Source organism: Anomaloglossus baeobatrachus, chromosome 6, assembly GCF_048569485.1.
Source record: "Anomaloglossus baeobatrachus isolate aAnoBae1 chromosome 6, aAnoBae1.hap1, whole genome shotgun sequence".
NCBI classification, from domain to species: domain Eukaryota; kingdom Metazoa; phylum Chordata; class Amphibia; order Anura; family Aromobatidae; genus Anomaloglossus; species Anomaloglossus baeobatrachus.
This window is the reverse complement of record NC_134358.1, coordinates 50743066-50757766: the sequence shown is the minus strand read 5'-3', so window position 1 is coordinate 50757766 and position 14701 is coordinate 50743066. Positions and strand designations below refer to the sequence as shown.

The 14701-nt window shown below is 49.9% G+C and overlaps 1 protein-coding gene across 1 annotated transcript in view; it reads right to left on the bottom strand.

Moving 5' to 3' along the window:
- MAL2 (mal, T cell differentiation protein 2) overlaps positions 1–14701 on the bottom strand; it is a 112739-nt gene that overhangs the window by 92273 nt on the left and 5765 nt on the right. The gene's annotated exons all lie outside the window — the stretch shown is intronic.

Genomic DNA, 14701 nt, shown 5'->3' with positions numbered 1-14701 from the left:
GGACCTCCTGTGGATTACGTCGGACCTGGAGGACTGTGTTGGGGGATAATAAAGTAGTGAAGGAGGGGGTGTTTGTATTTTATTCCAAATTAAGGATTTTTCTCTGTGTCTTGTTTATTTACAGGTTTGTGATGCAGGTATCTAATAGACACCTGTGCCATCACAAACCTAGGGTTTAGTAGCAGCTGTGCGCTGCTATTAACCTCTCATTAACCGATTGGCACCGCACCAGGCCACCGGGAAGGGTCGGTATCGCACCGGGATTGTCACATCTAATAGATGCGGCAAAACCGGGCAGCTGCAGGCTGGAATACCAGCCCCCAGCCGGCGTTATCATGCCTGGGGATGAAAATTAGGGGGAAATCGTACGTCATTTTTTTTTCAATTATTTATTTAAATAACAAAAAAAGCTGCATGCGGTTTCTCTTAGACCGGAATCACACATGGGAGGGACTTGCGCGAGTCTGCCATGGCATCACCCGGCAAAGCCTCGCACGTGTGATTGGATACACAGCACAGATACAGCCCGACAGCTGGGGTTGCAGCCACGAGCTGTATTTGTGCTGCCGATTGTTTATTTTTTACCACGATAATGACCCGCAGACACTTGCACTGCTTTCCCGCCCCCCAGCCATCCTGGCACCTGTAATTGGTTGCAGTCAGCTGACACTCAGGGTGGGGGCGCGTCTAGCTGCAACCAATTACATGCAGCGGTGGGCGGACAAAACAATGAATTTTTAATTGTCGGCTCCTGAAGGTAAAAGTGTGACCCGAAAGGAGTGTGCCGCAATTACAGCGCCTCGGTGAGTACACCGCACTCGCTCCTACCCCCCATCCTCTCCACAAACGTATTTAATGTCCGGATTCCGGTCCCCATTGACTTATATGGGCACCGGATTCCGGAGAGGATCGGACTCTTTTTAAAATCTGGCAGTGATCCGCCGGTCCCGGATTTTTGGGCGTTCGATCAGCTCTACTTGTAACTAGTGATGAGCGGGCACTACCATGCTCGGGTGCTCAGTACTCGTAACTAGTGATGCGCAGGCACTACCATCCCCGAGTGCTCGGTACTCGTAACTAGTGATGAGTAAACACTACCATGCTCAGGGGCTCAGTACTCGTAACTAGTGATGAGCGGGCACTACCATGCTCAGGTGCTCAGTACTCGTAACTAGTGATGCGCAGGCACTACCATCCCCGAGTGCTCGGTACTCGTAACTAGTGATGCGCAGGCACTACCATGCTCGGGTGCTCAGTACTCGTAACTAGTGATGAGCGGGCACTACCGTGCTCGGGTGCTCAGTACTCGTAACTAGTGATGCGCAGGCACTACCATCCCCGAGTGCTCGGTACTCGTAACTAGTGATGAGTAAACACTACCATGCTCAGGGGCTCAGTACTCGTAACTAGTGATGAGCGGGCACTACCATGCTCAGGTGCTCAGTACTCGTAACTAGTGATGAGCGGGCACTACCATGCTCGGGTGCTCAGTACTCGTAACTAGTGATGAGCGGGCACTACCATGCTCGGGTGCTCGGTACTCGTGTAATGAGTGATGAGTGAACACTACTATGCTCTGGTGCTTGGTACTTGTAACGAACAGTTGGATGCTCAGATGGACTCAACTTGTGTATAGAGTATAATGAAAGTCAATGGGGAACTCTAGAATTTTTCTAGAAGATCTTCTAATTTTCTCCATTGACTTCCAGTATTCTTGGTACACGAGTTGAGCCCATCCGACTGGTCATTACGAGTACCGTGCATGGTAGTGCTTGCTCATCACTAGTGGTCACCTAAAGAGAGAAAGCTCAGTGCTTAAACAGAAAAGGTCAGCCATGTGTACAATCCAGGCTCCAGGCCAACTAGGCAATGCATGTCTCCTACTTATTGTGCTGCCGTATACACGCCCTGCATGCCAGATACACACACAATAGCATCTCAGCCCCTACATTCTGACAACATGAACAGAGTGGAGACAACTCCCTAACACAAACAGCCTCGTACTATAAAACTCTCTACAACTAGTTAAACTTCTTTTCTCTGCCAGACTTGCCCATAACAACCAGGATTTAGCCGACAAGCGAAGGATGTGTATGGGTGCCCTGCCCTAAAAAATGCTGGCTAAGCCCCAGATGTCACAGTCAGAGATTGTTATGTGAGTTGGGAGCCAAGGTTGGAATTTTTATCATATAAATAAAAAAAAAAAAATTATATATATATATGTATATATATATATATACAGTTAGGTCCAGAAATATTTGGACAGTGACACAATTTTCGCGAGTTGGGCTCTGCATGCCACCACATTGGATTTGAAATGAAACCTCTACAACAGAATTCAAGTGCAGATTGTAACGTTTAATTTGAAGGTTTGAACAAAAATATCTGATAGAAATTGTAGGAATTGTACACATTTCTTTACAAACACTCCACATTTTAGGAGGTCAAAAGTAATTGGACAAATAAACCAAACCCAAACAAAATATTTTTATTTTCAATATTTTGTTGCGAATCCTTTGGAGGCAATCACTGCCTTAAGTCTGGAACCCATGGACATCACCAAACGCTGGGTTTCCTCCTTCTTAATGCTTTGCCAGGCCTTTACAGGCCGCAGCCTTCAAGTCTTGCTTGTTTGTGGGTCTTTCCGTCTTAAGTCTGGATTTGAGCAAGTGAAATGCATGCTCAATTGGGTTAAGATCTGGTGATTGACTTGGCCATTGCAGAATGTTCCACTTTTTTGCACTCATGAACTCCTGGGTAGCTTTGGCTGTATGCTTTGGGTCATTGTCCATCTGTACTATGAAGCGCCGTCCGATCTACTTTGCAGCATTTGGCTGAATCTGGGCTGAAAGTATATCCAGGTACACTTCAGAATTCATCCGGCTACTCTTGTCTGCTGTTATGTCATCAATAAACACAAGTGACCCAGTGCCATTGAAAGCCATGCATGCCCATGCCATCACGTTGCCTCCACCATGTTTTACAGAGGATGTGGTGTGCCTTGGATCATGTGCCGTTCCTTTTCTTCTCCAAACTTTTTTCTTCCCATCATTCTGGTACAGGTTGATTTTTGTCTCATCTGTCCATAGAATACTTTTCCAGAACTGAGCTGGCTTCATGAGGTGTTTTTCAGCAAATTTAACTCTGACCTGTCTATTTTTGGAATTGATGAATGGTTTGCATCTAGATGTGAACCCTTTGTATTTACTTTCATGGAGTCTTCTCTTTACTGTTGACTTAGAGACAGATACACCTACTTCACTGAGAGTCTTCTGGACTTCAGTTGATGTTGTGAACGGGTTCTTCTTCACCAAAGAAAATATGCGGCGATCATCCACCACTGTTGTCATCCGTGGACGCCCAGGCCTTTTTGAGTTCCCAAGCTCACCAGTCAATTCTTTTTTTCTCAGAATGTACCCGACTGTTGATTTTGCTACTCTAAGCATGTCTGCTATCTCTCTGATGGATTTTTTCTTTTTTTTCAGCCTCAGGATGTTCTGCTTCACCTCAATTGAGAGTTCCTTAGACCGCATGTTGTCTGGTCACAGCAACAGCTTCCAAATGCAAAACCACACACCTGTAATCAACCCCAGACCTTTTAAGTACTTCATTGATTACAGGTTAACGAGGAAGACGCCTTCAGAGTTAATTGCAGCCCTTAGAGTCCCTTGTCCAATTACTTTTGGTCCCTTGAAAAAGAGGAGGCTATGCATTACAGAGCTATGATTCCTAAACCCTTTCTCCGATTTGGATGTGAAAACTCTCATATTGCAGCTGGGAGTGTGCACTTTCAGCCCATATTATATATATAATTGTATTTCTGAACATGTTTTTGTAAACAGCTAAAATAACAAAACTTGTGTCACTGTCCAAATATTTCTGGACCTAACTGTATATATATATATATATATATATATATATATATATATATATATATATATATATATATATATACAAAAAAAAAAAAAACACGTGAAAATAAAGCTAAGTTATGACACAGAGCATTTATAGCCGCTCATGACGCATACGTACATTTTTGTCATACCTAAAGTCTTCACGGTGGAGAAACAACCTCGAGCAGTCTCATATCTGACACTCCGAGAAGGACTGGAAGGGAAGGAGGAGCATTACGAGATGAATCATCATTGCACTTCCTCAACTTTTTAGCGCCAATACCTCCTAATTTTTTACTTTTTGATTTGTCACAAGTTTACCTAACAATTTTTGCATTTTTGTCAAGTTCTCTTGCAGTTTAGCTACTTTTCCAGATGTTTTAGGATTAGACCTATGAACACGTTGCGCTTTTGATGCTTTTTTTGTCACATTTTTTCTGTGCCATTTTGTCACAAGCCCTGAAGGGTTTCCTGATGCCAGCAAAGTGAATGAGTTTCCTGAAATCTCCTGCATACGCGGATTATTTTCTCCTTGCAGATTCAGTCAATGTTTTCAGAATTTTTTGCTGCAGATTTCACCCATACTAATAAGTGGGGATAAATCTGCATCAAAAACCCATGTAAAAAACAAGTAAAAAATGCATCAAAAGCAAGTTTTTCTGCCAAGAGAGACCAGTTAAAGTGAGTAAAGAGAAAGTACAATTTTTGGCTTTCGTGAACCGTGTGCAACATTGACGAATTTGACGCAAAAAAGAATTAGTGAAAACCACAAGTAAAATAAAGGGTCCAAATGACACTTAAAAATGACCCTCAATATTCAAAAAGTACTGCACAAAAATCTGGCAAGATCCATAAGAACACTACCCCTGCTAGAAACACTGAGCCAAAGCGACTGCAGCTGCATCTCCCTCCTCCCCTAACTAGAGCTTTAGATGAGGGATTGACTCCATAACGAGACCGGCTCTGTATGGCGTCCTAATGTCAATGCTCCATATAAAAGAGCATTGCAAACAAGGATAACAAGGCACAAAATTATATGCAAAAAAAATATGATTTTTATTAAATGGAATACAATACAATGTAAGAAATATCAAAAATTATTTGTCAGAAACAAATCAGCAAGATAAGGTATATTGGTCACAGTGGTGTGGAAGAGCTAGACAATAAAAATTGGAGACATGACACGAGATAAAAAATACCCATACCAGCACTATAGAGTATATAATATTGTGTTTAACATGGATCCAGATGAATAGCAAAGAAATCAAAAGTCAATTAGGTCCATGAAAAACAACAAAGTATAAACACCAAGAAGTATAAAATGTCAGTTATATGCCGGGTAATGGCCAGAACAGGATGAAATACCGTAACTAACCCCTGAGAAGCAATAGGTTTAGCAAATTCTGACAATAAGGGGCACACAGGGTCAAAGTGTATTACTCAAGTTAAAAGGCCTGTATAATAGGGGATACCCAAAGGTGTTAATAATCCCGTGTGGAATAAACAATCCAGGTCAGATGGCCTATTTAACAAGGAAACCCAGGGAAAATCACATAAGGTATGTAAATTTATATACCAATTGTACAGGCTTGAATAACAGGAAAAACCTATGGAAAAGTCAGTTTGACCAGTTATATAACAGGGGATACCTTAAACGGAGTAAGAAAATAGTGTGTAGCCCAGATGTATAAACCTGAAAACAGGGAATACCAAAGGGAAGATATGAAATATGAAATATATACCAACAAAAAAGTTGGCAAACGTTATATAACAGGGGGTGCCAGGAGAGGAGTCATAAATAGCCCAGATGTATAAGCCTATGAGACAGGGAATACCAAAGGGGAGATATTAAGAAAAGGTGTGTATCACCATAACATGCAGAAATATGCATGAATAGCCCAGATGTATAAACCTGTAAAACAGGGAATACCAAAGGGGAGAGATTGGATAGAGTATACCACCATAACATGCAAACTACATGTAGAATGTGCAGAATAAATGAAACCAAATGTAACCGAGTTTGTATTAAAGATAGAGCAGGGCCACAAGTAAAATAAAGGGTCCAAATGACACTTAAAAAACACCCTCGATATTTAAAAAGTACTGCAAAAAGAATCTGACTAGATCCATAAGAACACTACCCCTGCTAGAAACACTGAGCCAAAGCGACTGCAGCTGCATCTCCCTCCTCCCCTAGCTAGAGCTTTAGATGAGGGATTGACTCCATAACGAGACCGGTTCTGTATGGCGTCCTAATGTCAATGCTCCATAGAAAAGAGCATACAGATTAGCTCTCAGTCAGAAAGAATAAAACTATTTCTCCAGCATGTTATTTAGCTAGCCAAACCCTGCAATTATGTTGGGTGTCAGTATTGCCTAATATCCCAAAGCTTTTAAGAAATAGTTAATTTTCAGGGAGCATTGCCAAATAAAAAGTCTATACACAGCTGTTTCCCCATTTCCCTTAAAGGCAATGTTCAGTATTAAAAATGATTTGTCCCGCGTTGCATCTTATTTAAAAAGACGCACTGTTCTCACGTTTCCCAGGTCCACTGGCGAGTCTACACTGATGCTTCTGGTGTCAGGCATTGGCTGCAGCGCTGACAATCAGTGAGCTCAACAGTCCCGTGTGGAGTGTTCTGTCCACACCGCAATGCTCAGCTCACCGATTGGATGCCAGAGTGACATCAGCGCCAGAGCCACTGGTGGCGGACCTGGGGAAGGTGAGTGTAGCTCCTTTAAAAAATAAAAAATGTGAGGGACTAATTGTATTTGAAAGGCAACAACTCCCTCTTCTCGACAGCTACAGAGGACAAGTACAAAGAAACAGCTGCCTGTAGATGGGTGTCTAGCGTTGGAAAAAAGGTTGGGCATTGACTGATTCCATGGAGGAATGCCAATAAAACCCCATTTACAGCGTGTCCTACTAAGAAGAGCAAACCCAACCTTGCCCAAAATGCCTCAAAGGAAAAGTGCCCTGAAACAGCTGCCTGACTTGTTACTGTCTGTAGTGTTGGAATAAAGGGTCAGACATTGACATATCTCATCGATCATTGCCAATAAGAGTCCATTTACAGCTGGTCCTAGAGCCATCCAACCTGCCCAAAAATGCTTCAAAGAAAAGTGTCCTGAAACAGCTTCATGTAGATGGGTGTCTGTAGTGTTGGATAAAGGGTCGGACATTGATTGATGCCATGGAGCATTGCAGAAAAGCAAACCCAACCTGCCCCAAAATGACTCAAAGGAAAGTGCTGTGAAAGAGCTGTCTGTAGATGAATGTCTAACATGTTACTGTCTGTAGTGTTGAAATAAAGGGTCGAACATTGACTTATCCCATGGGTCATTGCCAATAAGACACCATTTACAGCTCGTTCAACTAACAAGAACCATCCAACCTACCCAAAAATGCTTCAAAGGAAAGTGCCGTAAAGCAGCTGCCTGTAGATGGGTATGTCACAAACCACCGGGGGGGTCACTCAGAAATCCCCCGCGCTGGCTACCAGTACGTCACAATCGGGGGGTAACAAGTGGGGTCACCCCTCCTTTATACCTCCCGACCGACAGACAGAGCACGTGACGCGCTCTCTAGCGCCCCTCTTATAGTCAGGCCAATTATGGAATTGCCCGACAATAAGCAAGGAGGCCGCTATACTACTTGTGCCGATTATTGAAGGGTCCCCGGTGAGAGTAAGGTATATATTCCCCCGACCTCCGCGGGCGGAATATATAAAATCTCCCCGAATCTCACTGGCCTCCCCACAATAATCCTTGGCACAATTCGCTGCCACCAACCGATTTACGGTAACTATTAGCCGAACACACAGACGTGGGATTCAAGATCGAGATAACAGAACAGCCCAAGATTAATTATATAATTTAATCAGCCTAAAGCACACTAGAAACTACAATATATACAATAGGGAATCTACAGAATATACATATGTCAGAGTACAGTTACAATCAAAGCATGGGTTACAAACAGGCATACACAGTTCCAGCAGTTACCTTGTTGCGTCTGGCCACAGGGGGGCGCTGTACCCAGGTTTCTAGGATCCTTCCCACAGATGTTTCCTACACGTGCCCCCAGCGAAAAGAACCCTGGAAAATGGCCGAAGTAGGGTTATCAACCTGGGCAAGTCCAGGTCCCCTCCTACCTTCGTGACCTCACAGGGAGCACTGCTCCACCCCTGGCTTGAGTTATGGACAATATCCCAACATGGAATATGGGCCATAACTTTGCCTGGGAGCGTCGTAGGCGGACGCCAACGCTCTCATTGTGACAGCTATGAATTTAGCTACAGAACGAGGGGACTCATGACCTGTCTGCCAGTTCCCCATTGGCTGATATCACGCCTGGGGCATTTCCCAATGTCCTGCTCCCATAAAAAGGGTGTGCCGGCATCGTCCGCATGCGGAGACACCATTTTTATGGTTGCCATATTTATCGGAAATATGGCTTGCGAGATATGAACCATTTTTTACTGGAGTCGTTCTGTCTAGCTAGTTCCATAGCCTTGCTAATGAGATACAACTCTTGTTACAGGGTGACGGCAGGGAGTCATCCTGTGTCCATTGTTCCCACACCACCTCATCTCCATATCACAGGACATGGCCATGGAGGTGTAAGTGGAACACTGAGAACAAGAAGGGAGGGGGCACTGCCAGGGAGTGATGAGGGACTATGACTGGAGTCATAATTCATCTTCATATCCCGGGATTTGCCTCACACCTCCCCCCTTTTGAGGGCGCTAGGGGGCAGCACACTCCGGTGTTCCCCCGTGCGCCCGTCCGCGACCTCTCCTTGTCGGGACAGCCCGTCTGCGTTACCGTGGTCACGGCCCCTTTTGTGGCGAATGGTGAAGTTGTATTGCTGGAGCGCAAGGCTCCATCGCAACAATCGCCCATTCGTCCCAGAGACGGTGTGCAACCAGCTGAGGGGATTGTGGTCCGTCTCCACGATGAAGTGGCGCCCGTATAGATAGGGTTGCAGACGCTGCAGGGCCCACACTATGGCCAGGCACTCCTTCTCCATCGTGGAATAGGCAACTTCCCTTGGTAACAGCTTCCTGCTCAGGTACAAGACTGGGTGCTCTTGGCTCGCAGAGTCCACCTGGCTGAGCACCGCACCGAGGCCGAAGTCACTGGCGTCGGTCTGTACTACAAACGGCCGCGTGAAGTCGGCTGCCTGTAGCACGGGCGGGCTGGACAGGGCGTCCTTTAGGGCCCGGAAGGCTGTCTCGCAGTCCATTGTCCAATCGACTGCAGAGGGCAGCTTCTTCTTGGTGAGGTCCGTCAAGGGCTTTGCCAGGCTACTATAGCAGGGAACAAACCTCCTATAGTACCCAGCGGTCCCCAAGAAGGACATCACCTGCTTCTTGGTCCAGGGGGTGGGCCAGGATGCGATGGCCTCCACTTTCTCAGGCTCGGGCTTCAGTGTTCTCCCACCTACCCGGTGACCGAGGTACTGGACCTCGCTCATGGCCAGCTGACACTTTCCCGGCTTGATGGTCAAACCTGCCCGGTGGATCCGCCTGAGCACCTGTGCTAGATGCTCTAGGTGGTCCTCCCAGGTGGGACTGAAGACGGCAATGTCATCCAGGTACGCGGCCGCGTACCCTTCAAGTCCCTTGAGCAGGGTGTTGACCATCCGCTGGAAAGTGGCAGGGGCATTCCTCATCCCGAATGGCATCACCGTGGACTCGTACAGTCCAAATGGGGTAATAAAGGCAGAGCGTTCCCTGGCCTTGCGAGTCAGGGGGATCTGCCAATATCCCCGGCTCAGATCCATGATGGTCAGGTACTGAGCCCCGGCCAACTGATCGAGCAGGTCATCGATGCGTGGCATTGGGTACGCATCGGCGACCGTGACCGCATTGAGCCCCCTGTAGTCCACGCAGAACCGAGTGGTTCGGTCCTTCTTAGGGACGAGGACTACAGGCGAGGCCCAAGCGCTGTTGGATGCCTGGATCACCCCCAGCTTCAGCATCTCGTCAATCTCCTGGCGCATGTGTTGCTGCACCTCCAGGGAGACCCGATATGCTGAACGCCGGATCGGGGGATGATCCCCAGTGTCCACGTGATGGACAGCCAAGTCAGTCCTTCCGGGCTGGTTGGTAAACAACCCCCGGAAGGGGTGTAGGGTGGCCCACAGCTGGGACCGTTGGTCCTCCAAGAGCTGGTGGCCAACCTCCACATCCTCAATGGATCCGCCTGCCCTAACCTGGGCTAGCATATCCAAGAGGGTTTCCGCTTCTCCCTCCTCGGGCAGGTTGCACACGGGGAGCGCACATGCCTCCCGCTCATGATGTGCCTTCATCATGTTCACATGGAAGGGCTTCCGCCTTCCACGGGCAGGGTCCAGGGTGACCAGGTACGTCACAGGGTTGAGCTGCTGGTACACGAGGTATGGGCCTTCCCAGGCTGCCTGAAGCTTGTCCTGTGGTACGGGGACCAGTACCCACACCTCTTGACCCACTTGGTAGGTCCTCTCACAAGCGTTCTGGTCGTACCAACGCTTCTGATCGGCCTGGGCTTGAGCCATATTGTCGTGTACCAGTTGCGTCAAGGCCTGCATTTTGTCCCGGAAGCGCATGACATACTCGATAACCGGCACTCCAGGGGTGGCCAAATCCCCTTCCCAAGCCTCTTTCACCAGAGCCAGGGGGCCCCGCACACGTCGCCCGTACAGGAGCTCAAACGGTGAGAATCCTGTTCAGGCCTGTGGAACCTCCCGGTAAGCAAATAACAGGTGTGGGAGATACCGCTCCCAGTCACGCCCATGGGAGTCGACCAACATCTTAAGCATCTGCTTTAAGGTGCCATTGAACCGCTCGCACAGGCCATTAGTCTGTGGATGGTACGGGCTGGCCACCAGATGTCGCACCTGGACCTGCTTACAGAGGGCCTCCATCAGCTGGGACATGAATTGGGTCCCCCGGTCAGTGAGCATTTCCTGGGGAAAACCCACTCGGGAGAAAATCTCCAGCAATGCGGTGGCCACCTTGTCAGCCCGAATGGACGACAAGGCCACTGCTTCTGGGTACCGGGTGGCATAGTCCACTACCGTCAGTATGAAGCGTTTCCCGGAGCTGCTGGGGATGGCCAGCGGGCCGACCAGATCCACAGCCACCCTCCTGAAAGGCTCATCGATGATTGGCAGAGATACTAGTGGGGCTTTGGGGTGTGGCCCCGCCTTCCCCACTCTCTGACAGGTTTCACACGAACGGCAGTAGGCAGCCACATCGGCCCCCATTTTTGGCCAGTAGAAATGCTGGTTTAACCTGGCCTTGGTCTTAGCGATCCCTAGGTGTCCGGCCATCGGAATCTCATGTGCGATCCGCAACAACTCCGTCCGGAACGGATAGGGTACCACCAACTGTCGGTCCCTGGGCCACGCCTCCGGTGAACCCTGCTGGACCGTGGCCCGGTACAGCCGTCCTTGGTCCCAGACCACTCGCTCCGGGTCCGAGTCCGAGGGAGGCTGTGCCGCCTGCTCCTTAAGAGCTTTCAGGCTGTCGTCAGCTTCTAACGCTGCCTGAAACCCCTGACTAGATGTGGCCAGAATCGACGAGACTGTCACATCTTCAGTCAGTACCCCGGGACCTGTGTCCTGGCCTCCACCTGACTCGGCTGCCACTTGGTCAGAAGGGGAAGAGCTATCGGACCTCCGGGAGGCCCCTTGGCTTCCAGCACTCCCACTGCGGGTGACCGCGGCCACAGCCGCTGCGACCGTGGGTCGTGCCTGCTCCTCCTCCGTTCCTGACCAAGTCGCCGGTTCAGGCAGACCTACCTGGCTTCCTGACACCCCGGTTGTGGGGGAACCATGCACCGAGATCTTACCTGGGAGCACTTCCGCTCCTGGACCGGCCCCAATCTCACCTGCCTGTTCCCCTCCTGCAGCAACAGAACCCCGCTGTGAAATCTCTGGGGACCCCACATTTGCTGTGGTAGCCCCCACCCCACACACTGGTCCTCCCCCTGCAGCACCCTGCTCTCTGCTTATCCCTGCAGAGGGCAACAGATCCCAGCTCACAGGCTGGTTACTTGTAGAGGCATTGTCACACCTTTCTCTGACCCCCTCCCCTGTCACAGCTGCAGCTGAGTGTGTGTCTATGGTGTCTATGCAAGCAGAAATATCAGAGTTCACTCCCTCCTCCCTTACATCATTCATAGATAACACATTAACATTGTCCGGAGGCATGTCAGTACGGGCTGAAGGTTCAGCCCTTGGTTGGGGCCCAAACTGGGAGGTTATCTGCCCCAAATCTGTCCCAAATAGCACGTTTGCGGGGATCCGATCAGTTACCCCCACCTCCCTCACCCCTCGCCCTGCGCCCCAGTCCACATAAATGTCAGCAACAGGCAGCGCCGGGTCAATGCCTCCAATCCCGGAGACAGCGAGGGTTTTTCCAGGGATCAAGTCTTGGGGGGACACCATCTCAGGCCGCACCAGAGTCACCTCCGAGGCGCTGTCTCGCAGTCCTATGGTCACAGACCGGCCGACGGTGACAGGTTGGAAGCTGTCCAGGGACCTACCACCACCCCCACCCACACAATACACCTTGGGCGGCCCTTGGGACGGGGACGGAGCCGGGGCCTTGGGACGCTGAGGGCACATGGCCTTGAAGTGTCCAGGTAGGTTGCACTGGTGGCACCGTCTTGGTTCCGCCACGGGCCTGGAGAGGGGAGTTGAGGGGGACACCCCCTGCAGTCTAGGGGCAGGTGGGGCAGTCGCAGAATTCATCTTACCCCCTCTCCAGGTGCTGCTGGTGGCCGCTCTCCTGGCCTCAGGGGCCCGGTTGTTGGTGTAGTCATCGGCAAGGGCAGCTGTAGCCGTGGACCCCTTTGGCTTCTGGTCTCGGATGAACTGGCGGAGATCCTCAGGGCAGTTCCACAAGAGTTGCTCCGTGATGACCAAGTCCAGGATCTCTGGTCCGGTGGAAAGCTGCAGGCCTTGGGTCCAGTGGTCGGCAGCTCGGGCAAGTGCCCGCCTGTGGTCAGCCCAGGAGTCCTTTGGTCCCTTCTGTAGGCTCCGGAACTTCTTGCGGTAGGACTCTGGAGTGAGGTTGTACTGTTGGATCAGGGCCCGCTTGATGGTGTCGTAGCCCTGATCTGCCTCAGCAGGCAAGTCCCCAAGGATATCCAGGGCCTTACCCCTTAAACGGGGGGTCAGGTATTTGGCCCACTGGTCCTTGTCCAGATGGTGCTGCAAGCAAGTCCGTTCAAAAGCAGTCAAGAAAGAGTCCAAGTCTCCATCCTTCTCCAGCACTGGGAAGTCCTCAACACGGACCTTTGGAAGTTTGGTGTCTTGAAGGTCACGTGTGGCTGATGAGGGCCGGAGCTGAGCTAGCTGCAGCTGGTAGTCACGCTCTGCCTGGCGCTCTTCACGCGCTGCCTGCCGCTCCGCAGCCTCAGCCTCACGCGCTGCTTGCCGCTCTGCCCTGCGCTCTGCCAGGAGTCCCTTGTAGCCCTCCTGGTCTCCAGCCTGGAGAAGGGCCATAGCCATTTGAAGAAGGCTATCCGAGCCTCCCAGGCTCGGTGGAATGGCACGTGGTGATCTGCGGCCCGCTGCGGAGCCTGGGGATTCACTGTCCCTTGCAGAGCGGAGGGCTGGCATCTGGCTCGTTGAGGAACCTTGGGTGAGCTCCTCCTCATCTTGTCCAGCAGTGCCAGGTTGTGCAATGTCCTCGGCAGAACGGTTTTCTGGCGTCGAGCTCCTGGAGGACTCGTGGGCAACCTCCTCATTGCTGTCCACAGCACCGTCCTCCCTCTCTTCGGCTCCTGCCTTAGCATTGGCCAGTTGCATAGCTCTGCTCCTGGTGCCATCAGCCATTCTTGCAGACTTTTGGTCACTGACACAGAACTGACACCTGATGCCTCCACACACCTTACAGTATCTGCACTCTGACACTCTAGTGTTGAGCTAGTCTGAAGACCCCAGCAGCCACAGCTGCTGCAGGCAGTCTTTAGTGTCTGGGAGTATGGGTCTCACACTCACACACACTATTATCTCGATCCCACCGCTATGCCACCAATATGTCACAAACCACCGGGGGGGTCACTCAGAAATCCCCCGCGCTGGCTACCAGTACGTCACAATCGGGGGGTAACAAGTGGGGTCACCCCTCCTTTATACCTCCCGACCGACAGACAGAGCACGTGACGCGCTCTCTAGCGCCCCTCTTATAGTCAGGCCAATTATGGAATTGCCCGACAATAAGCAAGGAGGCCGCTATACTACTTGTGCCGATTATTGAAGGGTCCCCGGTGAGAGTAAGGTATATATTCCCCCGACCTCCGCGGGCGGAATATATAAAATCTCCCCGAATCTCACTGGCCTCCCCACAATAATCCTTGGCACAATTCGCTGCCACCAACCGATTTACGGTAACTATTAGCCGAACACACAGACGTGGGATTCAAGATCGAGATAACAGAACAGCCCAAGATTAATTATATAATTTAATCAGCCTAAAGCACACTAGAAACTACAATATATACAATAGGGAATCTACAGAATATACATATGTCAGAGTACAGTTACAATCAAAGCATGGGTTACAAACAGGCATACACAGTTCCAGCAGTTACCTTGTTGCGTCTGGCCACAGGGGGGCGCTGTGCCCAGGTTTCTAGGATCCTTCCCACAGATGTTTCCTACACGTGCCCCCAGCGAAAAGAACCCTGGAAAATGGCCGAAGTAGGGTTATCAACCTGGGCAAGTCCAGGTCCCCTCCTACCTTCGTGACCTCACAGGGAGCACTGCTCCACCCCTGGCTTGAGTTATGGACAATATCCCAACATGGAAT